This window comes from Arvicanthis niloticus, chromosome 9 (genome assembly GCF_011762505.2).
Source record: "Arvicanthis niloticus isolate mArvNil1 chromosome 9, mArvNil1.pat.X, whole genome shotgun sequence".
NCBI classification, from domain to species: domain Eukaryota; kingdom Metazoa; phylum Chordata; class Mammalia; order Rodentia; family Muridae; genus Arvicanthis; species Arvicanthis niloticus.
This window is the reverse complement of record NC_047666.1, coordinates 21,543,664-21,565,808: the sequence shown is the minus strand read 5'-3', so window position 1 is coordinate 21,565,808 and position 22,145 is coordinate 21,543,664. Positions and strand designations below refer to the sequence as shown.

The following is a 22,145-nucleotide window of genomic DNA, read 5'->3' as shown; positions in this document are numbered from 1 at the left end:
TTCCTCCCTCTACATCCCATGATTACTTTGTTCCCCCTTCTAAGTAGGAATGAAACATCCATACTTTGGTTTTCCTTCTTCTTGAGCTTCATATGCTCTGTGAGTTGTATCATGGGTATTCTGAACTTTTATCTTAATATCCACTTATCAGTGAGTGCATATGGGTGTTCTTGGGTTAACTCACTTAGGATGATATTTTCTAGTTCCATCCATTTACCTAAGAATTTCTCAAATTCATTATTTTTAATAGCTGAGTAATACTCCATTGTGTAAATGTACCACATTTTCTGTATCCATTCCTCTGTTGAGGGACATCTAGGTTGTTTCCAGCTTCTGGCTATTATAAATAAGGCTGCTATGAACATAGTGGAGCATATGTCCTTGTTATATGTTGGAGCATCTTTTGGGTATATGCCCAGAAGTGGTATAGCTGGGTCCACAATCTATCCCTACAAGAGTACTATTTGTTTTGGAACATCAGACTTGTACTTCTCTGTCTCATCCTCTTTTAACAGTAATTTGCAGGGTAGTTGTTAGAGTTTTTTTTTGTGTGTTGTTTTTAAGAATGTTCAGACAGAGGGACTGGGAGGTGGCTCAACAGTTAAGAGCACATGATGCTTTTGCAGAGGCTCCAAATCAGTTTGCAACGTCCACTTTAATTGTCTCACAAACTCCTGTAACTATAGATCAGGGGATCTGATGCCCTCTTCTGGCCTCTGTGGGTACCAGAACTCATGTTCGCGTACTTAGGTAAAGATGTACATGGATACATATAATTAAAGTAAACCTTAAAAAGTATCAGCATATTGTATCTCCTTGAAATGAATGCCTAGAAACTAAAAATTCCATGTTGGAAAAATTAATTCCCTCTTTATGCATATTACATGGGTTATAGCATCTGTAATAAAGAAGCAAGCAAGCAAATGCATGCATGCATGTGCACACACAGGGAGACAGACATACAGACAGGAAAATGCTGTCAAAGGCTTATTTTTAAACCTAGCAAAACTTACCAATTATAACAAATTATTCTCTAGCTGCCTGATAAACCAGTTTAAATTCATATGCTGTAGCTATCATGGATAGTTACATAGTGTCTGAGTTATTCTTAACAAGCCAGGGAAAAACTTATGCTACAACAGCCTCATTTTGATGTGCTTATATGCTTTAGGGCAACTGCAGGAGTCTATGACTGAGTTACAATTAAAATCTACCTGACTGCCTAAAATAGACAGACCCAGGTGGATCTGGGGACAGGTTTCATTATATGGATCTTATTTTCTACACTCCTGTCTTGAGACATTATAAAGGCAAGGGAATAATATTTTATGAGTTATAGTGGTTTTTTGTTTGTTTTTGTGTTTTGTGTTTTGTTTTTTTTGTGATTTTTTTTGTTTTGAGTTGGCTAATAAACCCTGTACATACCCTTAAAAAAGATTTTCCTTTTAAGTACATCTCTCTCCCTACTATGTGTGTCTCTGGGTGGGTTGGGGTTGGGTTATGTAGCTGCTCTTTGAGGCCAGAAGAAGGAGTTTGTCCCTGGAGTTGGGAAGGGAGCTTGGGAAGAGCAGTACAAGTGATTAACTGCTGAACCATCATTTCAGTCCACATCCACAAGTCTTGAGAGTTATTGCACAGTCACTATTCATGCCAGATAACCTAGCACCTCATTCCAGGATAGAGGAGAAGGCATGAGCCTGAATCTAGCGGTATAGACTGCATACTCTTCTCGCTCTGACCATCAGCAGCAAAATACTGAAACTATGTATTCCTTTGGGTTTTTTTATTTTTATTTTTTCTATTTATTTATTATTATTATTTTTATTTACATTTTAGATATTATCCCCCTTTCCCATTTCCCCTCCCTAGAACCTCCTATCCTTTCCCCCTCCTTGTTTTTGCTTTTATACCATTTTAATTACATGCAAGTATTAAGGTCAGTTCTAGATTGAGGGACTAGCAATACAATAGATGCAAATAGTCAAGGGACAAGCAAGACAATAAACAAAATTCCACGAACATTCCTGTGATCACTGTTTCTAAGGGCTTATCAAGATAACCAAAATATCTGAGCCAACTTTCCCATCCTAGCCCAAAGTCATTTTCATGTCTGAAGCCTACTTCCTTGTTCTAGTCTAATATTTAGATTCTTGCCTGAAATTACTTCTTTGTTCTAGCCTAAGATTTAGATTCCTGTCTGAAATTACTTTTTTTGTTCTAGTCTAATGTCAGATTCCTGCCTGAAACCTACTTTCTTGTCCTTGGCCAATGTCATATTCCTGCCAAGCAGCCCATTTTCTTGTTCTTGGCCCATGTGAGATTCTTGCCAAGCAGCCTCGAAGCTCTCTGCCTCTCCCCCTTTTTAATGTCATTAACAAGACTGAGCCTGTCTTAGGTCATTCTGACAAGAATGCCTTCCTTACCTATCATTGAATATGCATTATCAAAAGCAATGGATTTATGTCTTTGGTTGATAAGGCTCTGTGCAGAATCTTACCCGTCCTTGGCTTGCCAGCAGGTTAATTTAATAACTCTGTCTTGGAGTCCATTTTCAGGTTCAAGCTATATACTTCGGCTGCCAACATGTTGATGTTGTTAAAGACAAGCTTTAACGTGATGGGCGGGAATAAAAGTATTCCCAGGACTAAAAAGGCTAGCATGATCAAGCTATATGTATGCCATTCTTGAAGCTTGACCAAAATAGAAATACTGACCTCAGGCCATGGGTAATTTTATCAGTGGTATGTACCACATCAACGCTCAGCAGAGCAGCATTCTTTAGATTCATAAGCTCACTATGATGTAAAGTTAAAACAGCCAGAGAGGTATTAGAATTATGCCAAATACACTGCAAGTGTCTTTAAACTTTTCCCCAATTCTAATGACTACCACTGTAAATTTTAGAACTAACATGAATCCAATGGTATTTGGCATGACACTTGAGATGGCTCCTTACTCTTAAATTCTGAACCTCCTTCCAATAATTTGAATAAGATAAAGAGCATCAATCTGTTCTTCCAAATGCCTATCTAAATTCTCTTATATATTCAACACATTAGTAACAGTTTTTGCTAAATGATTAACAAAAGTAGCTGCCTTAATTTCTTGTGTCAAAGCAATTGCAGAAGCAGTGGTGGTAGCAATTAATGTAATTAATGCTGTTATACCAGCAATAATCAAACCCACTACCCTCTTGCTTCTGCTTAAAGCATGACTCATTTCTTCCAGTACTTGCAATCTATTTTTAGAATACCAAGGTTCTGTGATACTCAGGGCAATATAACAAAAGCTGGTTGATAGACCTCTGTAACTGACACACCAGATTTCAAAACACTAACACAATTAGAAGGTGTACAATCAATGCAACTTACATTAAATACTGAAGAAGAAACAAAAACAATTTTAACTTGACAATTAAAAGAGCTAACATGTTTAATACATGTGAGTTAGCACATGTGCTAACCTGTTTGAAATCCAGATCCTGCCCGAACTTTATCTCTTGCAAACATAACATCATAGAACACTGCAGTTGACCTCTAAATATGTCTCTGAAAATGTCCAGAACCAGACTTCCAAATGAAGACTGTTATTTACAATATTGGATTGATTTCTAGACCAGTTCATGATTGAATTCATGATTGAGTCAGAATAACTGGTCACATTTAAGAACAATACAAGAGTCATTGTAACTTCTCTTTTTGATTCTCTGTTTCACAAGGTCTAAAAACTTGAGGCCAGGTAGCTTGTCCCATCAAGGGGTATAAGTAAGCATTTGTGGGTCAGGAACATATGTCCAAAAGAGCTTCCAGTCAGCCTTGTCAGAGCACTCAGCAAGCACACATGTCAGCATCATTCTTTGTCCTGGCATCAGCATGTCTCACCCGTCGCTCTGGCAGCCACTATGCTCCTTCAGCATCCTGCAGAAAAAACACAAACATGCCCTCTACACTGCTGGGCATGTTAGAGTTCCTGGGGGTGCTGCCTCCTCTAAGTTTTGGGGGATTGGGTGCAGAGCTGATGCCCTAGGACTGCACCAGGAGCAGGAGAAGACTGGAAGAGTCTGTTTATTTTTTTTAAAAAAAACTTATTTTTATTTATTTCTTTTTCTCCCTCCCTCCCTCCTTCTCTTTCTTCTCTCTCTCTCTCTCTCTCTCTCTCTCTCTCTCTCTCTCTCTCTCTCCCTTCCTTCTTTCCTTCCTTTCCTTTTTTCCATCTTCTTCTTTTCCTTCTTTCTTCTGTTATTTTGAGACAGGTTTCTCAGTGTAGCCCTGGCTGTCCTGGAACTCATTCTGTAGGCTTTGTAGGTTGCAGTGGCATCAAATTTAGGGGTCTTGATTGCCCCTGCCTTCCCAGTGCTGGGGTTAAAGACGTGTGTCATCATTCACAGATTACTTTTATTTTAATGTGTATATATTTGTGTACATGTGTGTGTGTGTATGTGTGTGTGTGTGTGTTGTGCATGTAAGTGCAGGTGGCTTTGGAGTTCAGAAGAGGGTACTATATCCTCTGGAACTGGAGTTACAGGCACTTGTGAGCTGCCTGAGGTAGGTGTTGAGATCCAAATTCTCCTCTGCAAGAGCAATAAGTGCTCATAACCACGGAACCATCCCTCCAGCCCAGTAATTATTTTTGTTTTAAAATATTCATTTATTTTTTTGTGTATGTAAGTCTGCATAAAGACACGTACAGGAATCATTTCTTTTCTTCTGTCATGTGGGTTCCAGGGGGGAGAACTCAGAGGTCATCAGGCTTGGTGACAGGCACATTTACCTCCTAAGTCATCTTTCTAGCTTCTCAGCTTCCTTTGGATAGAAGAAGACTTGGAAAGCGGAAAGTGGTCCCTCATGCCCAGATGTGCTTTGACATTACGTGGAGTCAACCTGCTGCTCAAGGCTGATCTGGCTTTCTTGCTAGGCTAATGTCTTCTGCCAAATGCTAATGATTCCACTGATCACCCGAATCATACAAAATCATTCACACAAGATGGTTACAATGGATCAAGACTGAAACCAAGCCCATTCTATACTCAAACACATTAAAACTGTCCAAAGCACAGTATGAGTTGCTGTTCCCTTATCCTGACTAGCAAGGACAATTGCCGTTCCCTTTTGGCTACAGTGTTAGCTTCGATTTGCTCTTCTCCAAGATAAGACTTATTAAGATACTATTGATAGAACTACTTCTGCTTCTTGACAACATCAGCTCCACAGCAAAGTGATGCTGACCTCTGTCAATCACCCAAGACACACCCAATGTGTGCTGATGTCTTTCTGCAATGATATTCCATAGTTCCCAGTGACATGTGTTCTCCCTTATCACAAGTGGCTCAGTGGTGGTACACAGTGTGGTAATCTGTAGGGTGGAGGGATGTGCAAGTCAACGTTTTCATTTGTTTATTTCATGTGGTTTCATGGGAGTTTGAGGGCACATCTCTGGTAGTCAGTGTATTGTTAGAAGAATTTCAAAGCTGCCCTTGATTAAGCACTACACTAGTATCTGAGGAAACATAAAGCAGTAGACTGATGTTTAAAATAATTTTGCTCTAGAGAGAGGAATGAGAAGTAAGTGGATAGTATCCCACTTAATATTAACTGTCAACTTCACTCTAGTGGGAATTATCCAAAGAGGAGCCTCTGTTGAATAGTTGCCTTTGTCAAATAGGTCTGTGGGTGTGTCTCTGAGAAATTATCCTGATGAATACTTGATGTAGCTGGGGCCAGTCCACTCTGAGCAATGCCATTCCTAGGCGAGTTGGCCTGTGGGTGTAAGGAAGCTTGGTTGAACTTAAGCCAGTGAGGGAGGCAGCAAGCAGCAGTCTTCACAGCTGCTAACTTCAAGTTCCTGCCTGAGCTCCTGAATGCCCTCAACTATGGACAAAGAGTGAAAGTGCCAGACAAGTCAGTCCTTTCCTCTGTAGGCTGCTTTTGGTCAGAGTGCTTTTTTGCAGACACAGAATGAGATGAGGGTTGAGCAGGTATCTATGACATCGTGTTAAAGGAAGAGCTGAAAATGCTCCCCCAAGAATAATTTATTGTTCTGGAAATCTTACTAGTGGAACCTCAGATTAGCATGATAAGTGAAAGAAGGAAGGCACAGAAGAATATGGAGTGTATACTCTACATTTATGAATATACAGAGAGAGCAAATCTGAACAAGTTGGTGGTTCCCAAGAGTTGTAAGAAAAGGGAAGAGGGCTGAGTTAATGAATACATAGATTTTTTTTTTGGAGGGGGTGGGTGGGTGGGTGATGAATGTAATTGTGGAAATGGTTTGCAATTTGTAAATATACTAAAAATAATTGTAGTTTGGGCAAATTCTATGGTACATGGATATGATGATTTGAATGAGAAAGGACCCTCTCTCTTTGATCTGTAGCTGGTGTGACTGGGAAGGTCATGGAAGCTTTTGGATGTGAGTCTTGCTGGAAGAAGGACTTCACTGGGGATGGGCTTTGAGCTTTGATGGATTTGTCCCACTTCCAGATCGCTCTCTGTCTCCTGTGTAGATGAAAGATGTGACCTGCCAGCTCTCTGTTCCCGCCACTCGCCTCCATGTCTTCCTCACCGTTATGGACCCTTCCCATGTGCCATCTTGTTTTCTGTCATCTTGACACAAACTAGAGTCATTTGGGAAGCAGGGCCAGCAAATGCCTCCATAAGATTAGGTCACAGGCAAGCCTGTGGGGCATTTCTTCAATTAGTGATCAATGTGAGAGGTACTGTCCCTGGGCTGGTGCTCCTGAGTGGTTATTAGAAAGCAGACCGAGCAAGCCATGAAGAGAAAGCCAGTAAATAGCAGTCCTTCACAGCCTCTACGTCAGTTCCTGCCTCCAGGTTTCTGGCCCGACTTTGCTGTGTGACAAGCTACAGACTGTAGGAGAAAATAAGCCCTTTCCTCCCAAGTTTCTTTTGGTCATGGCATTTGATCACAGCAACAGAAGGCACACAAAGGCAAAACCACTGGAACCAAAAACTGAAATAAAAGCTGTTCTTGGTCCTCATGTTCATCAGCAATGAAACAACCAACAGTGGATGTCTCAAAACATAAAGGTTACAACCATATTAACTAATAATGTAATACAAACCGAGCCCACGAGGTCATAGTACCATTATTTTATATGAAAAATATTTAGCAGAGTGTCTTGTGTCTGTAATTCTATGAGGAGACAAGAGGCAAGAAGACTGTAAATTCATAGCCAACGTTAGCCACATAGAGAGTTCCAGGTTAGAGTTTCACAGCCGTGTTGAGACCAAGGGCTGGAGATAGAACTCTGTGGTAGAATGCTAGCCTGGCATAAGGAAGGGCCCAGGTTTTATCCCTAGGACCACACACAAGTAAAACAGAGAACAAACAGAAGCAAGAAGTTCAAGTACAGTTGATGAGGTAAGGGAAAGTGAGAGGGAATGAGAGTTATTATAAGACAGCTTTAGTATAAATACTTTGGCCGGCCATCAAGGAGAGAGAATTGTTTTGTCATAGGTTCTATTTTAATGCTTCCTCTTGAAGTAGGAGGTAATGTTATACACAGAAGGCATGTGGGGAAGAGTGGGAGAGAATATCCATTTTAGGATAAATAGGTTCTTTTTATTTCTTTTTAAATAATGTCTCTTTATTCTGTGTGTTTCATACATTTATACAATGTATATTAACCATGCCCATACATTAAAACCTTCCTCCAACCATTCCCCCAGTGCCTCCCATCCCACGTTTCCCACCCCCAACTTCATGTCCTCTTTATTTTCATTTTAATGGACATGTATTTAGTTGGTCAGCTTGAGACATGAAGTCAACTGTGAAGCTGTATCCCACAGATTGGAACAATCCAGACACATGGGGCTATGAGATTCTTTGTAGCAAGGCTTTGGTAGCAACAGGCAGGAGAAAAAGGCATCAATTTGGTGCGTTCATGGCGGTGGAAGTTTAGACGGGCCAAGGGTAGGTTTTATGCTTGCAATCAGCAGCAGCTCAGTCTGTTCAGAAAACGAGTGATGAGAGATTTGGAGAAGTTCCCAGACAGAGCACAGAAGACAGGAGGAAGGAATGGGGACAGGAGTGAGGGCAAGCTTAGCAGGAACGAGATCGAAACAGTGGGAGCTGGGGAGATGGCTCAGTGATAAAGAGCTTGCCTTGCCACTCAAGCTTAGAGGATGGGAGTCGGATTACCCATGCCCATGTAAAAAGCTAAGTGTGGTATGTGCACTTGTAACCCCAGCACTGGGGATGCAGATGGAAACGGACCCCTGGAAGCCCACTGGCCAGCTAGTGTAGACTACTCCGCAAGTCCCAGACCAATGAGAGACCTTGAATTAAAAAACAAGGTGGAAAACACCCAGAGTTGACCTCTGTCCTGTACAAGCTCATGTTGTGTAGATATACAGATCCAAACCCTGTCTACAGTTGCAACAGTGGGGTTCTGGTGATCCTTAAACATCGCTGCCTTCCAGGAGAAATGCCTGACTTTGTAGGTTTTACTTCTTGCTTGGTGGTGTAGCCGCCACATATTTGACAAGGCTTCCTATACATCACGGGCTAATGAGTGGTGGAGACTCCAGATCTGTGTGTGTGTGTGGGGGGGTCAGGCCCCTCTCTCTTCCTTCCCAATCCTGCTTCTTTTCAGAGAGCACCCCTCACTCGTGCTGCAAGTAAAGTGCTCCATGTTCAGGGCACAAAACAAAGATCTGATGGGGTGTCCCAAAGGTTCAAGCACTCTTGCTGCCTCGCCAGGACAAAGCCAAGTCAGTGGGCTTGAGGAACTGAGTCTTCCCTGGGGACGGTTTTGACTTCGGGCTCTGTGGGATTAAGGAATACCCAGGAGAAACACAAGTGAGGCGTGGCTTCCAACTATCTTTGCATTTTAAAATTTATCTTTCTTTTGCAACAAAGTGACAGGAAATGTAGCATTTTCAATTAATAATTAGACGTTACGTTTCCTTTTGTTTGTGTTTTAAAAAATAAGTTGTTTGGTTTTGTAGAGAAGTCTTCAAGTGTAGATATCTTAACAACAATAACAATAATGATAAAATCAGGATGGTGGCACATGTCTTTCAACTAAGTACTTGGGAGGCAGAGGCAGGTGGATCTCTGTGAGTTCAAGGTTAGCCTGGTCTACTTGGTGAGTTCCAGGCCAGCCTGGTCTACCCATTGAGATCCTGTCTCAAAAGGAAAAATGGTGCTGAGGTGGCTGAGTAAGTACCAGCCCTGAGTCTGAGGGGCCGAGTTTGATCTACATGGTAGGAGAGAACTGATGCCTAAAACTCGTCCTCTGACCTCCACACGGACACCATGGTGTGCATGCCCCACACACTCACACCCAGATACCTAAAGCAAGCAAATAAAATAGAATACAATTAAAAATTACTGCTATTGTGTGTGCATGATGTGCATGTGTGTGCATGATATGTGTATGTGTGACTGTGGAGGTCAGAGGACAATTTTGTGGAGTCAGTTTCCTCTTTCTACCTCTCTGTGGGCCCCAGGGAGTGGAACTGAGGTGCTCAGCCTTCCACTGCAAGGGTTCACCTGCTTAGTGTTCTCATCAGCCAAGTACTTAAAAAAAAAAAAAAAAAAAGGTAAACGTGTCTGACTTAAAAAGTAAACAGACCAAGCACACAGTCTGGCTGCATCTTCCCAAGCATTTTACAAGACCATAAATGCCAGCTTCACTTTAGGTAACTGAAAGCAATAGAAATGTTAGCCGTGTGCGAACGAGTGAACGTTGAGGTACACAGAGCGCTACTCAGCAAAACAGCTTAGTGTACAATAATACGGACCTTAGTCGCTATAGTTCCCATTGGTGTAAAAGCCGCACGAAGGCAACATTGTGTCAATCTGCTTGCTTTCAAGAAATGGTGACACACACCTTCAGTGGCAAGGGAGATGAGTACTTCCCTGATTCCTGGATCATGACAAGATGGGCACGGTGAGGGAGAGCCTGCTGATGGGTACGCGTGAGCACCTGTGAGTGACCGGCATGTCCATTTGATTAAAACTTACTCCTTGATCATTCTCATACATATACACACCCACACACAAATGTGTGTGTGTGTGGTGTAGTTACAGGAGTATACATGATATCACAATGGTTACACCACTGAAGTAAATGTGGGTTTGCATCTTACATGATAAAATGGATCATTGTCCTTTGTACACAGTGCTTCGTGTAGCATTTGGCTTCCTAGGTGTCTTGGTACATGGAGGGTAGGAGTTCATCTCACTTCTCATCTGCTTAAAGAATGTATTCTCAGCTGGGTCATTCAAGGCAGTTTGTTGTCTTTACATGATTTGCCCACATGGGGGCACCATTGACCCTGCCTTTGGACTTCTCTGCTCTGTAAGAACTTTCTCATCTTGCTGAATCCATTTCTAGACCTGTTTAACTCCACTGCACTCAGAAATGGCAGGGAGCAGGTTTTTTTTCTCCCCATGGGAGCTGAAGCCTGGTAATAAAGAAATCAGTAGCATCTCGCTTCAGTTCTTGTCTGCTTCTTTAAAACAACTCGGACCTCCAGCCTGGTTCAGGCAATCTTTATAGTGGCCTGTCCCAGATACTCAGTGATGGAGCTGGCCACAGACTCTCATAGGACTTCTCTGTGAGCAGTGTCAGAAGCACTGGATAAAGTCCCATCCAGGATTTGAGGCTGGAAGATTCTGATATAGATACATTCAAATAAGATACCTCTGGTACCTGTCCTTGATTTTTACAGCTGTTCTTCTGGGACTCAGACTCACCCTTTCTAATATGTGCTGCAATTCTTTGCTGGGGTACACAGTAATGGGCATGCCATTTCTTCTAATGTGCTGGATCTATGGGTGACCCTCAGCCTGCTGCAAGATTGAAGTCTTCCAAACACCCTACCATGTCCTATGGTTCTGGTCACAGGAGGAGATGTGTGTTAGTTACTCTTCTCATTGCTGTGACAAAATGCCTACAGAAGTGACCTGAGGCAGGAGAGATTAGTTTTGGTTTCTGGTTCAGGGTAAAGTCTATCATGTGGGGAAGGCATGTTGGTGGTGGGAATGCAAGGTACATGGTCACACTGTCACACTGTGTTTGCAGTCAGCAAGCAGACGGTGAATGCTGGTGTTTTTTTTATGCAGTCAGGGATCTGAGCCCAGGGGATGATGGTGTTACATTTAGTGTGGGTCTTCCTACCTCAGTTAACATAATCTAGAAAATTCCTCACGGGCCTGTCCAGCATTTTCTTCTAGGTGATTCTAGATCCTGTGCAATTGACCATCAGTATCAAGTAGCTCAAGTAGGCTTCTGCATTCAGAAAAGAACCATGACCAATCTAGGCACCATATATTTTGTCTGCAGACACACGTACCAAATGTCCATATAGCTAGCTTCATCTAAAATCAGTTATCTCTGGAGGTGTCAGTTCTTGATGCCCAGGCTGCATGAAGCCTGCTTTGAGGAGGCCTGACATGCCACAGTGAAACATGCAGATCACTGAAGCTTGTCACAGACACCCAGGGGACATGGGTCTGGATCACTGCAATGGCTTTTACCTGTCACTGTAAACCCAGCTGGGTCTTTAGATTCTGGCTTCTACAGAGACGAGGAGCAAAGCACAGAGAAGCAGCCCAAAATGCCGTCTGGCCCAAGCCCTTTGCAGTTTGCCAGGAGCAGCAGACTGACAAGCATACACAGTGACATTGTCCTGAGCATCAGGGCTCTGCTCTTGGCAAAGTGGTCAGTGAGGAATACAAAGGTGAGCTGGTCTCAGAGGCGTGAGACTGTCTCAGCCTCCTAGGCACTTTGCCCAGACATTCCGACTGTGCCATGTTAGCACCTGGCAGCCAAGTCCCTAAAGATGATCCAAATGATGTCTGGTTTGGTTTTTTGCTTGTGGATTGTTTTAAAATGTATATATGTATGTATATATGTGTGTGTATATATATATGATATATGTATATATATGTGTATGTATATATATGTATCATATTTGCTCTTGGCTGCGGAGCTAAGTAAAGGACTCCTGTTGTAAAAGGAGCACCCTGTGCCTTTCTCGCCTTGGCAGCACACATGTTCCCCATTCAGCTTGTGCTTTGGGTGATGAACATTTGTTTAGAGGTGGCACACAACATTGACCCCGTTGCCTGTTCCTACTGGCATCCTGATAGCAGCCGGTACTCTGCCTTCCCATTGCCAGTCCCCTTGGGAATATGTGCAGTGACTTGTTCGTGGTCAGCTTTTGCACACCATCCCAGTACACCCAACTCCTGAAGCCAAGGAGGGAAACAGGACGAGTTGTCTGATGATGTCAGCAGTCTGTATAGGACAGAAAATATTTATCAAGTACTTAGCATTTGCCAGGAAATGCTACTTGCAAGTGGGTAATGAGTTAGCAAGACAGAGGCTGAGGGAAGAAAGCTGCCCAGCAGAGGGAACAGTGAAAGCCCTTGCTGGAGTTTGTGGGACAGGCAGGGAGTTAGGTGATGCTCCCTAAGGCAGTAATGGAGAGAACTCAGGGGAGTGGGCCAGCACGAGGCTGGAGAGAGAGGATCTTGCAGACGCTATTAAGGATTTGCCACAGTTTTGAAAATACGGTAGAACTCAAGGATGGCTTATATGTTTATTGATCTTATTGACAATATGGCTTTTACTTTTTCACATTTAGTTTGTGTGTGTGTGTGTGTGTGTGTGTGTGTGTGTGTGTACATGCACTGCAGCACACCTTGCAGGAGGGCCTGGGGATTGAATTTAAGTCATCAGATTTGGTTGCTAGAGCCTTTACCCACCGAGCCACCTCGACGGCCCCAACAGTATGTTCTTACTGCAATGCAGTTGGTGTCTGGTTAGAAAATGGTTGTTACAATGTTAGCAAATGATTGTTACAATGCTATTTTAAAACATAATCACTCCTCATATAAGTCAGTGACAATTCCGGGGAAGTTGTTTTTCCATTTATATAAGACATACTGTGACCTACCTTGATGTAGTTTGGATTTAACAAGCTGGGGTTTTCTTTGCTTTTTTTTAGACAGGCCAAGAGAGGGTAGCGGAAGAGAGCTAAACGGGCCTGCCTAACAAATGAGGGTGTTTATCTGGAAGTGCCGCTGCTGGGAGGCGGCTGTACTCACACCCAGCTTCACTGTGCCAATAAATCACCTTCCAAAGTGGTTGTTCAAACTCGCTGTCCCCCTGCAGGATTTAAGCGCTTGTTCTATATTCTCCCTGATACCTCGAGTCACCAACCCAAACTCCCATCAGTCTGAAATGTGGATGTCATTATCATCATTTGTACTTGTCCAGTGACTGGTTAGGGCAAAAGCTGATTCATAGGCTTAACAGTCATTCTTGTTTCCTCATGCATAATTTAAAAATTAATTAATTATCATGTGTCTGTGTGAGTGTACACTCATATGTATGTGCCAATGAATAAATGGTTCTGTGTGACTTTTGGCATCTAGAAGATGGTGCCAAGAGTCTTTCTCTATCACCCCCTGCCTTTGAGGTGGGGACTTTCTCTCACTGGGGCTCTTGACTCCTCAGCCAGGTTGGAAGTCAACCATCCAGATTGTCCCTTCTCCCCAGCCGTGTCCCCCTATCTCTGCCCACTTGCAATTACAAGCTTGTGTGGAAACACCCAGCTTGTTAGGTCAGGTGCTCCTATTTCTGCTCATCAAAATTGTGCAGCAAGAATTCATAATGATGATCCATCTTTCTGGTCCTGATATGTGATTTTTCCCCCTCTTTATATTATTTTTTGATTTTCTGCTAGATTTTTTTTCAAAGCCAATTTTTTGGTATTTTATATTTCCCACATCTATGTTTTTGTTAGCTTTATCACCACAGATATCTTCTTCCAGGCTGGAGGTATTTTTAAATTTTATGTGATGGTTTATGCTTTACATTTCAGGGTAGTAAAATTTATCAATATTTACTTGAACTGCTTTGCTTGTGGCTTTTAGACTTTTGTTTAAGAATTTTTTTTTAACAGGGCTGGGGAGAAGGGACAGCTGGTAAAACGCTTGCTGAGCTAACAGGAGGACACAGGTTTGAATTTCCAGCACATATATTAAAAGCTGGACAGGATGGCATGTGTCTGCAACCACCCTGCTCACAGGATAGACCCTTGAAGCTCACTGGCTGGCCAGTGATACAAGAAGGTGAACTCCAGGCTCAGTGTGTGACTCTGTCTCAAAAAATAAGTCAGAGATCAACTGAGGCAGACTGACAGCTACTATGTAGACCTGTGTCCATGTGTGCATATCATACACACATTCCTGCAAGCCAAACACACCACACATGTTTAAGATGGACTAGTTATGGTGGCTCATACTTGTAATTCTAGTGAGTCTAGGGTCTTCCAGGACTTCAGGTTTCAAACGGCCTGGTCAACTTATCAAAACTTGTCTCAAAAATTTTTAAAAATATACCACTTAAGGGATCGTATGACAAAGTAATTTCTTACGTGACTTTCAAGCTCTATATTCCATATTTACCTCTTAGATAATTTAGCATCTATTTTCGGGCAGGAATCAATCAGGAAAGTAATCTAGTTAAAAAGATGGGCAAGCAAGGCTTTTTCACCATCCACTCGACAGGCGGTCCATGCCTGCTGCTGTGATGTGGGGCGTGGCCTCCTGTTCTGCAGCATCTCTGCAGCCTGCTAACCTGTTCTTGCATCAGTGTCTCCCAGTCCCACTCCCATACCCTTAAATGAGCTTCTAAAACTAACCTTTGCATCCCTCCATAATTTCACACATGCGTATGATGTATTTTGATCATTTTCACCCCAGTTACCCTCCCTGAAGTAAGCTTTAAAAATTGATAGAGCAAGTTATGATCTCTCATTTCTTTCAAGTTACCTTGGATACTGCTTGAAAAATATTTTTTATTAGAAAATATTAATTACATAGACTACTAGGTTCCGTCCTGACATTTTCAGGTATGTGTATAACGTGTTTTGGCCACATTTGCCCTTAGCACCCTCCCATGCCCTCACGCCTACTGACCCCCTTCTTCCTAACTGGCTAACTAGTCCCTTTTGCTTTGATGATTCCTTTATGCTCCAGTGAGTCTCATAAGGGTTACAAACACATGACTGAAGACACGAGCCTCTTGCCAGTAGCTACACCACCGAAAAAGAGTCTCTGAGAGAGAGCTGGAGAAAAAGTCTCTCCTTCTCCCATGGGTGTTATTTCGGTTTGTTTCTTTGTTTTGCCTCTTATTGTTTTTTGAGACAGTCCTGTAGTGCAGCCAAGGCTGGTTTTGAACTTGTGACCCTTTTGCCTTACCCCCCCCCCCATCCCCCGTGCTAGATTACAGGCGTGTGCCGCCACTCCTGGCTGTCTTGAATATGCTCGACCTTGAGCCTTTCCTTACATAATTCATACAAGGTTTTATTTTAAGTTCTTCCATCTATGTGTTAAATTCACCTACACAATTTTTTTTTGTGTTATTCTTGCCTAGTTTTAGAGTTTTAAGTCCTTATTAAAAAGATGGGAGAGCCTTTCTTCTTCCATTAAGTGAAGCTGTTTGACTCGATGGTGCTGGGATCCATGTGGTTCAATGCGTTAGATACAAACAGGTTGTCCACATGGCTCTTTCTGAGTTGTATTTTCATCAAAAGCCAGGAAAGTGTTTTCTTAAGCTTTCTCAGCTTTTTCTAGCAAATTCTGGAAACCAAAGAGGGAGTTTTGGGGCCCCTGACTTGATAGTTGGATGCTCAGAAGCGTGTGACTGCGTAACGATTTTCCCCAAATTGAGACATTTTCTCCTTGCAGGTGTGGGGGCAATGGAGAGGGACACCCAGAAGACCCAGGAAGCTAATGCACCTGTAAAGCTTGGGTTCCAGTGCCCGTCCCCAAGGTTATAAAAGAAATAACAATTGCCTGGGAGACTGTTCTATGTAGCCATCTACAAATTGAGCAAGGAATTACATGGATGCAGCTCTTGGAATTGTCCACAGGCCCAGAGAATGCTGGTGACGGAGCTGCTTTTGAATCACATCACAGTAGGAACCTCTGACCCATGCTCCCGGAAGTAACCCCAGTGAACTCAGGGTTTCTCTGAGATGGACCTGGCGTGAATCTTTTTGGTCTGCTGTCAGAGCCATGTCTGAGGTGAATAGACTTGTGTTCGTATTTCCTCATGAAAAGTTACACAATGGTGACTGAACTTAGGAATTTCATCTGAGATTGGGGCCACTTACTGAGACAGAGCCTTAAGCCTTTAGGGTTTGAGCTGACTCTGGGTGTTAGGGATGCAGTTACTGTAACAGGATATCATCCAGGTTGTTTTCTGAGACCCATGAGGATGGGAGAAGAGGCCCAGGATATGCTCGGTTCTTGTGAGGAGAGGAAAGAGAAGCTACTGAAGAGAGAGCAGCACAGAGAAAGAAACAGTCTCACAGCGAGGCTGACGGGAGAATGAGCTAGACACAGGTGAAGACAGAATTAGCTAGAGAATAAGAAGGAGCCAGAAATTTACAACATATTGCCAAAGTTAGTATGAGGCTAAGCAGAGCAGTTCAGGAGAGGCTGAGAGAAGCCAGATAGAATCTCAGAGACCAAAAGCATTCTAGGCCTAGATTAGATTGTTTGGAGGCTAGAAGCTTCCAGGACTAGGCCTAGGTCAGCAGATGGAGGCAGTAAGCCTCTGAGATGACGATTACTACAGGAAAATAATATGGAAAAATAAAAGTTACTTGTACAGGCAATCCTACCCTCTACCTGTGTGAGACAACTTTAAATTCTTCCAGATGAGTCTTGCTATTAATCTCCATCTTTCTAGTATGTTTATATTTATATGCCAGTGTGTGTGTGTGTGTGTGTGTGTGTGTGTGTGTGTGTGAGCCTATGCAGAGAGCTCACAGATCAGCATTGGGTATCTTCCCTGATGCCTCCCAGCTTAGTTTTCAGAAGGCTCCCTTAATGATTTGGTTAGACTGCTTCACCAGAGAGCTCCAGGGAAGAAAGGAGAGAAGCGGCTTTCTCTGATGCTCCAGCCCTGGACTACAGACGTGTGCTGCCATGCCCGCATTTTGTCTGTCTGTCTGTCTGTCTGTCTGTCTGTCTGTCTGTCTTTAATGTGGGTGCTAGAAATCCAAATTCAGGTCTTCATGCTTATGTGGCAAGCCCTTTACCAACCACGACATCTTCCCAGCCTTTCACATAAGAAAAAGGAAACCCCCAAACCAGACTAGACTTGCATATGAGTTTCCCATTGTGAAGTCATGGCCAATAAGCAGAGTTCTTAGTTGGCCCTGACGGCTCTCTGTGTGCTTTACATAGTTTGCTCATAAAACCTTCACAATCACCAAGCTGAGTGACCTGGGAAGGCTTCCTAAGCACTTTCTGCAAATTTGCACCATAGCTTTCATGATTTTATTCATACCAGAGAACCCTGGTCTCACCTACCCGAAGCCTCCAAGTCACTGGGGTAAGGCCTGTTTCTTTTCTGTTTTCCTCTCTACCACCTAAGTCAATTACCAAGAATTCACTTTCTGTGTGGTTTTTGAACTGTCATAGCTAACATCTCTTTTATCAGCTTTTTTAAAAAATATACTTTTAAACTGCTACTTTCCTAGGGATTTTTGAAATGGATCATAAAGAAATTCGTATGTTCAATTTGTCACTTTAAAAGTTATGTGTAAAAGTTGAGCATACGTGAGAATGTGTGGTGTATGGGTACATGGATGTATGTGTGTTTGTGTACCTGCGTGTGCACCGAGTCAAGAGGAGGTTAGGTGAACTACTCCATCACTTTCTGCCCTGTTCTCTTGAAAGAGTCTCTTACTGAACAGAAGCTAGGAGCCCAGGAAACCCTGGATCCTATTACCTCTCACGCACAGGGTTGGGTTACAGGGGCTACACACAGGATTTTTGCACAGATTTTGAGGGTTTGAACTCAGTTCTTGCACGGCATGGTCTCTTAGCCCTTGTGCTATCTCCCTGGCATCCATTTGTAACCTTTCCCCCACATGTGTAACTTCCTACATAGCTGTCCCTCTTCCACGTCTTGTTTTCATGAAGGCACATGTTTTGTATGCTAAGTTGGATTTAGAGAAATATTTGATCCTCCTGCATGCATTCTAAATTATTTCCATACTTCCTGTTTGAAACAAGTCCTCGCTATGTACGCGGGCCAGGCTGGCCTGAAACCCTCCCACCTTGGTCTCCCCATTGGTGAGATCATGGGAGCAGAGCACCATGGTGGGCTCTCCTGCTTTATTGCAATGGCTTTTTTCCCTTGCTTGGTTACCCTTGTGTGTTGGAAAGTCACACTTCCCATACTCTTCCCGTTTTTCCTGTGGGTGTTTGGAAGACAAGGATTATAAGTTTTAGACTTTCAGAAGCTATTCTTAGACATTCTTCATATCTCTGTGTGCTTGTGTTACTTGTTGGATTTGACGGCCTCTCAAAGCACGTAGGGAGGTGTGACTGTGGGGGACGGTCTGTGTTTGCGTTAGCTGCTGTGCGAGGAGAGCCATCCTAAGTGCGAGCAGGGATCCTGGACTGCACAAAATGGCGAGGGTGGACTTAGTGGGAGCCTACAATTCACTGCTAAGTTCTCACCGTGATCAACTGTGACCTGGAGCTGTGGCCAAAACAAACCCTTCTCCTTCCAGTTGTTTTTGTCAGAGGTTTTTAAAAGACATTTTATTATTTTTTAAAAAAGTTTAAAGCATTTAAAAATTATATGCTTTTGTGTGTGTGTGTGTGTGTATGTGCATGTTTGTGTGTGCACATGAACACATGGGTGCATGTGACCGTGGAGACCAGAAGAGACCACTGTCCATCATCTTCTAGCACTGCACTTTCAAGTTGTGAGTGTTGGGATTGAATTTGGGATCTCTGCAAACGCTGTATGCTCTCCTAATCTCTGAGCCTCTCTTCAGACACCTTGTCAAAGTATTTTGTTTGTCTGCTTTTGCGCACAACAACAGGAAAGAAATGGAGACACTAACCACTTTTTAAATAGGACAAGGATAATAACAACTTTTGTCAGTGTACCCTCCCTCTTTCTGTTTTCTGGGGCTGAGTCATATTTTTAAACATTAAAACATTTAATTTGGGTCTGGCAAAATAGCTAAGGGGTAGAGTGTTTGCTTAATATTCACACTACCCTATATTAATCCCCAGCAACACACACACACACACACACACACACACACACACACACGCACGCACGCGCACACACACACTACAATTCCAGTAGTCAGGAGGAGTCATGTGAGTTTTAGACCAGCCTAGAGTACATATTAATTTCTAGACCATCTTGGGTACCAGAGTGAGAACTTGCCTGAAATAGAAAAAGGGAAAAAAAAGAGGAGGGGGGAAAGAATGGGATGAGGAGGGGAGGGAGAGAAGAGGGGAAGAGAATGGGATGAGGAGGGGAGGGAGAGAGGAGGGGAAGGAGAGAGGAGGGGGGAGAGAATGGGATGAGGAGGGGGGAGAGGGTAGGCAATGGCAAATAGTTAAAAACCTGTTCTTTTATTTTGCACTTTAAAAAAACTTTTTATAGGTTCTTTGTGAATTCTACATCCCACATCCCAATCCCATTTTCCTCCCCTCGGGCCCTCGTGACTGCTTTCTACCCTTGCACCCTCTCCCCAGTAGAGAGAAAAAGATCTTGTTGTAGAACTGTAGAACCAGTGGGCCCCAGTGTGTCCCGTGGTATACGCCTTTGTCCACATCTCTTTACTTGCAATGCTCGTTGCCATGAGCACTGCAGTGGTTCCGCTACTATATCAGTACTGGAACCTCAGTAGGACCCTTCTTGATTATCCTGCTGTTGCTCTGTGTCATGGAGACCTTGGATCTGTGGTGCCAGCCCCTTCGTGTACCTCAGCAGTTCATAGATGAAATGGGCGTTGAGATGATCCAATTCAAAGTCCTGGATCTGGGCCTAAAAGGTATCTGAGCTGGTCAGCCTGCTGGCTGTCGTGCTCTCATGCCATTTGGGTTGGCTCACCTGCCAACCCCACACTCATGGCCAGCTGTACTATGCTGCCCAGGTCAGGTGCAGGGCCCGCTCTCCTGAGTGATGCAGCAGGTCAGGGGTAGAGACAGCACTCCAGCTCTCATGAGTACAGGGCTAGCTCTCCCACCTGCTGTGTGTGGCAAGGGGTGAGTGTGGGTGAGAGCATCTCTCCCTTACCCACACTGCCGCGGGGCAGACAAGTCGTGGGGATAGCTCTCTTACATTCACACCTTTGAGACCAGCTCACCCATGCCCTCTCCACCAGGTTCAGCTCTACTGTGCTGCCCAGGTGAGGGGCAGGGCCTGCTCTCCCCAGTGCTGAAGCAGGCAAGGGGCAAAGACAGTTCTCCTGATCTCATGACCCTGTTCAGGGCCAACTCTCCCATTTACTAGTGACAAGGGTGAAAGGGAGGGAAGGGGATCTCTCCCGTCCCAATGACACTGCACAGCAGACAAGTGGCAGGGCTGGCTCTCCCACAGCCATGTCCTCAGGGCAAGGTCTCGCACAACCTTGCTAGCTCCCACAATCCAAGGCTAGCTCTACTGTGATGCCCAAGTGAGGTTCAAGGCATGCTCTCTGAGTGCTGCAGCAGATGAGGGACAGGGACAGCTCTCCTGCTCTGATGACCTCAAGGGCAGCTCTTCTGCCTGCTCTATTTGGCAAGGGATGCTGGGTGGGGCATATTTCCTTCCACCATGTCACCTCACAGAGGACAAGTAGCTGAACCAGCTTTTCTATACTCACATCCCCATAGCCAGTTTCCTGTGTCCCTGCTGTCGCCAGGGTCAGCAGCTCTATTGTGCTGCTCGGGTGACGTGCAGGGACTGCTCTCTTGCTCTCATGTCCTCAGAGCCAGGTCTCATGCCTGCTGCAGGTGGTGAGGGCAACAAGGGAGAAGGGTATCTCTCCCCTGTACACACCACTGCATGAGAGATGAATGGTAGAGCCAGCTCTCCCACACTCATGTGCTCAGGGCTGGCTCAACCACAACTCCTGCAATGCGAAGGGTCTGCTTTCCTGAGTACTGCAGCTAGAGAAAGATGGGTTCAGCTCTCCTGTTCTCATGCCCCGAGGGACAGCTCCCCCAAGATGTCCAGGTGAGAGGTGGGGCCAGTTCTGCACAGCCCTCCGACGTCAACATGTCCCCAATGTCAGGCTAGACCAGGAACATCCACCTGGCTTTTGTTAGTAACAGAGCCCTGCTGCTGCAGGGTCATTGACATAGATATGACCCCTGGTGGCAGCACTGGCCAGGACCCCACCATGGTCCCAGGTGGCATCACCAGCTACTCACATGAGACTGTTCCTCACTACTCTCCAGTCTCCAGTTCTGCCTCTCTTTGTCATGCCCATATCCGTCTGCTTCTCTTTCTCTCCCATTTCTCTACCACTTACTTGCTCCACTTAGTTGTGACCAGGGTCTCTGACTGCTTGGGTCAACTCAGGAGAGATCTCAGGAGTGCTATGCCCCACTTGTGCATTATGGCGCTGGGCAGGGGTCATCTCGAGCATGGTCTGCTCTCCCAGGCCCGTTTGGCGCTGGACTGGTGGTCATTTCAGGCTAGCTCCCTCTGTTCAGACTCCATGGAACTGGTCTGGTGGTTGTCATGGGCTTACTTCTAGCTTGGTCAGCCCAAGTGGCCCCTTGCCAGGGTCACTTGTCTCCTTCTCAAGGCCACAGTCCCAGGTGGGGTTCTTCTAGTCTTTAGTTTGCTCCTCATCCTGGGAGCCCAACTGTGCTGGAGTGATGACCATCTCAGGCTGTCTTTTTTCAGGAAATGTCAGGTTACTAATCATTCAGATTTTCATAGATCAGAATACTGAGTGTAGACATAGCCTCTCTTTTCCCTGCCACCTACTGACACATGTGTGACACAGCAGCCACACGTGTAACGCCTCCAGGGGCAGGTGTTTTGCAGTTTTATGTTGGATCATTAGCCATGTTTGACAAAGTGCTTTATTAATTTCTGCACTGCCATTATTTTTCTCCTCTGAAGACTCTGTGGATTCACTCTTCCTCTAAAGCGTCCTTAAACCATCACTGAGGGTTTGAGGAGAGCTGGTTCCTACAGTTGTCTGTCTAAAAGTCTACTTCCTTTCATTTAGAATTTAGTATTTTATACTATTTATATGTCTTTTAACAAATAGCTGGAGATGAATCTCAGTGGTTCAGGAAAGTCAGGCACTCGTGAAATCAGCTCCATGCTC

The 22,145-nt window shown here is 44.1% G+C and overlaps 1 non-coding gene across 1 annotated transcript; it reads right to left on the bottom strand.

Annotated features, from left to right (window-relative positions):
- Positions 1-21,714: 21,714 nt before the first annotated feature.
- LOC117715842 (small nucleolar RNA SNORA17) lies at positions 21,715-21,846 on the bottom strand. Its single transcript, XR_004607645.1, has one exon. It is a non-coding gene; the product is annotated as a small nucleolar RNA SNORA17 (small nucleolar RNA).
- Between the last annotated feature and the right edge of the window lie 299 nt (positions 21,847-22,145).